The sequence below is a fragment of the Phyllostomus hastatus genome, unplaced genomic scaffold (assembly GCF_019186645.2).
Source record: "Phyllostomus hastatus isolate PE091 unplaced genomic scaffold, TTU_PhHast_1.1 phas_contig_38, whole genome shotgun sequence".
Taxonomy (NCBI): domain Eukaryota; kingdom Metazoa; phylum Chordata; class Mammalia; order Chiroptera; family Phyllostomidae; genus Phyllostomus; species Phyllostomus hastatus.
In genome coordinates, this window is record NW_025333869.1 from 31,456,025 (window position 1) to 31,460,445 (window position 4,421).

At 41.5% G+C, this 4,421-nt stretch overlaps 1 pseudogene; it reads left to right on the forward strand.

The window, feature by feature from the left end:
* The first annotated feature begins 437 nt into the window (after positions 1 to 437).
* On the forward strand, positions 438 to 562 carry LOC123821220 (annotated as a pseudogene).
* Positions 563 to 4,421: the final 3,859 nt, after the last annotated feature.

Genomic DNA, 4,421 nt, shown 5'->3' on the forward strand with positions numbered 1-4,421 from the left:
GGTTCATGAATATGAATTTCTGACCAGCCATGAATAATACAGTGTTCAAATTTTAAAATGCAATAAGTAAACTTCTAAGTGCCATTGGTATCTGTATATAAATATTTCAAAAGCTCCATGTAAATATCTCATAGTCATTTCTGTTCATTGTGATCAAAAGAACATATGTCCTCAACTCTACACTAAACCAATGGAGACAGTTTGGGAAAATGCAGAGCTGAATGAATTAAACAGTAATTGCAAGCACTACTTGGAGAAACCCAGATCAATTGAGTTTTTCTAATCTAGCACTGATTTGGATGACTACAAAAGACAATGGCTACATTTAAATGTTTTCAAAAGGAAGGAGAGAGACTGCAAAAAAGGAGAGGGCCAACTGTATCAACTTAGGCTCTTCAGCTTGGTCAAAGCTGACAAAGCAAGTATTTGAAAAGTTGAGCTTTGCACAGTGGCAATATCACAGCCAATGAGGTTTATCCAAGGCATGATTATTGCTAACTGAAAAGTTGGAAATGGCCTTTTTAGGAGAAAAGCCAGCAATTTGTAGAGAGCAGTCATCAAAAGAAAGCCAGGTGGCACCCCTCTCCCATGAGTCACCAAGACCAGACATGGGGTTGATGAGTTCATCTCAGGCCTTGGTCTTACCCTCAACTTACCACTCAGAAACTTAGCTGTTAGTGTTCCAGAGACAATCCGACTATCTACTCGAGCTAACAGAGGTCCCAAGAAACTATTGTACACAACCAGAATCCAACTTATAGTTTTACGATAAGAAATATAACTATCAAGCAGATTGGACATTTGCATTGGCCTAATCAGTACATTCTACCCTTGTATGAAATAGTCAAATTATTAGAAAGCTTGATGACTTAGGAGGGGGTAGAGAACTGTCTCTGTAAACGACCATAAAGCAAATACTTTAGCCTGCAGTAAATAGTAGGCCGCGCAATTGGTGTCACAGCTATTCAGCCACAACCCAGATTTGGCCTGCAGGCCATAGGTGGCAGACTATTATCTAGAACAGGGGAAGTTGACTATATGAGTTAATAATGCTAAAGGGAACTTGGTTCCAGTAGTTTTCTTCACAATGTCACTACTGGGTACTCCCTCTTTTGAAAACGTGCTCAGATGGACCCTGAAACACTTTCATTTCTTCTTGACATACACATAGCTGGCAACTTCCTTTTGGAATGTCCTATTCCTACTTTAGCAATATTAATTACGCTTATGTTATCATTAAATTAAATAGAAAACACATTTTTAACCTAATAAACAAAAAACAGTGAGAGTTAAGAAATAGCTGTGATTCTCTTAATAATTCATGGAATGAAACCTGAACCCTAGGTAAAACCTAAGGGGAAAAATATCAAGGGCCCCACTGCATCCAAAGAGGTGTTCTGCTCAGGCTCAGTTTTACTGGGGCTTAAGCAACTCATTCCTTCTCATTTTTCTCTGGCCCAAGTGCTAGGGAAATTTCTCCAGGGTCTTCCTTCCCCCACATATCAGAGAAATACACTTGTACTTGTGAAAAATAAACTTGGTGGACAACAAACAGTCCACATCAGTCTTTTGTTTGGTTTTGCTTTTGGTTGCAGACCTGGGGTCTCTGCTAGATCATGTCTGTCCAGACTTCCTGGGATTCAGGTTCTTCCTCGGCACTTGTGGTCCCTGGCACCATGCTTTCTCTTGGGTCTTTGGAGCTGCCTATGTGCTTTAACCCCTGTTTCTCCATGCATTAGCACCTGTCATTGCTGACGTACTCCATCTGCTCCCTCTGTTCGCTCCAAGCCAAGTGGAAGGAAGCTTTCCCTCTTTTAACATGGGGCTACTCTCAGCCTGGGGCTTTATAAATGGGCTATGGGTACCCTGAAAGTATATATCAGATGTGTTTATGTAGACTCCTAGGTATTTTTTCTCAAGAAATGATATACAGCTTTCTACAAATTCTCAAAGGAATAAATGACACCTCCAAAATTGAAACAATGACCACATTGTAATTGATTAAAGTGGAAATGCATCTGTAAATACATATTTACTTCTGCAAATTCAACTATATGCACTTAGCAGAGAGAGAGAGAGAGGGAGAGGGAGAGATTGAGAGATAAATCACAATGTAAATAATACAATGTAAGTAATCCTTTGCCTTTGTGCTCAATGAGCACATACCAAACTACAGCCTGAGAAGCAAACCTAAATCTGCAGTCCTCAGTTGGGTATGAATGTTCACTGAGATTATAATATTTCTTCTAAGAACTACCAGAAGTGCATTAGAGAACATTATTCAAGAATAATGTTCTCTCTGAGATCATGATCATGGCAGACCTAGAGAAGGAAAATAATATACACTTCCTCCCAGAAGAGTTTGCATTCTTCGCCTCCCCTACCTAGCTTCTTCTATTTCCTTCTCCCTTCCTAGCACCATGCCCACACCCTTCTCTTCTACCACCCTGTTAGAAATTGTCTTTGAAATTTCACAGACGACATTGTTCACATCATTCCTGCCTGTAAAACAGGAAGTGTTTCTACTTTTTCTAGACTCAGTATTAATTCACAAACTTGAGCTAACATGTAGGAAGGAGGACAAGGAAGAATGGAGAGACGTGTAGCCTCAGTGTGAATGTCTGCTTAGGCTATCCACCTAACTACCCGGCACCCTTCCAGAATCACCAGCCCAGTGCCACAATGCAGCCTTATCACAGAACATAAAGCAACCCCTCAGGCAAAACCATGGCTCCAGCAGCCTCCTCAGAGAAAGCACTTGAGTTCAGGGGCACTAGCAATAGTGAGTCTTGAATTTCTCTTTGCAGAATCATGTCAAGATTTTTAGAGAAAAGTCACTGATGATTATTAGATTTGCGATTTAAAGTAGCCTAGAATTCAAACCCTTCCGTCCTCGAGTCTCATCTTTTCCCTGTTGTCTTTTCTGAACCCTGCAGCAGAAAGTATTTTTCCCTATTGTCTTAACTCCACCAGCAGAGGAAAATGGAAGCATACAGAGGATTTTTTTTTCTGGTGAAATGGAAAATTAAATGGTGCCAGCTTAGGAGAAGTCAGTAGATTACAAAAGCAAAGTGATGTCCTCCAATACCAAACTTCACTACTCTTCAAGGCCTCACTTCCCACCTGGGAAGTACAGAATTGAATGAAATGTCTGCTGGTTAAAAAAAAAAAAGGAGGAGGAGGAGAAGGAGGTCTCTGTCAGCTGGTCTGCTGATAAACACATTAATAGTATTCCAGAGCAAAAAACCATGGATACACATACACATAGTGAGAGGCTAAGAGTGAAAATGTAATGGATTTGTATGTAGGATAACAGAAGTGATGAGATTAGAATGGTCTGTGGACGGAGGAAGAGACTCTCCAGAATGAGAGAAGACATCCTGTTCCCCTAAAGGGCAGGGGATAAACTGGGCAAGACCAGGCCAAGAGGCAGAGATGCTGGGAGGGCCCAGCCCTATAGCAGTAAGTAGCCCCAACCACCCACTCTAGTGATGGAAGACTCTAAAACAACTGATAAGAGCAATCACAGCCACTGCTTGGGGCAGTGAGTGGGCCTCAGCAATAGGATCTCAGTTGCAGAAGTGGAAGAAGTAGCAGCTTGGCTAGAATAAAGGGAATGGAGCTTAGTGTCTTGGCTGCAGGGGCAACATTAATGAGGCCACAAAGGAGAGAGAGCTGAGTATCCCAGCCTCACCCCCAGGCACGGCCAGGGGAGCTCCAGGTAGAGTCTTGTATCTCAGGGATCTAGCACAGTGTCTGGCTCATAATAAGTGATTAATAAATAATTGAGAAAGGGAGGGAAGGAAGGAAAGAAAGAGAGAGGGAGGGAGGGAGAGGGAGGGAGAGGGAGAGGAGTTTGACTGGCAGGAGCTCAAAATCAAATGATTTGAGTGTTCATTATAGTTACTCATAAGCCCTTATTTGTCCTTCTCAGACCTAGAAATGCCTCTTATACTTCCATGGAAACATAGACGATCACAGGGCCAAAAGAATTACATCTGGAGAAATAACAAAGTGATCAATACACACCTTTTTTCTACATGTAGTCATTAAGAGCAGATAACCGTGTATAACCCCACCTGGTGTGGAAAATTTAGGCATAATAACTAGGAAGGAAATTGAGGATCTTTCAATCAGTCCATGATGACTCATTTAGTTTTTAGGAAAAATCTCTCTCCATCTGAGAGATATTATCAGCCTGTTTTCAAGCAGTCTTTTTTTAAACCTCTTAGGCTGGAAAGGGAAGTATGCATCAAATTATGTCACATGAGTAACCTGGGTTGGATTTTTATTTTTCCACTGTGAGGTTTTTAAATGACAAAACCAACCCCTAAGTGTTTACAAGGTGAAACTATGCAAAGTTCAGTAAGGAGCTGATAACCCTTTTCCCAGCACCACTGTGACCCCCTGCACTGCACCTC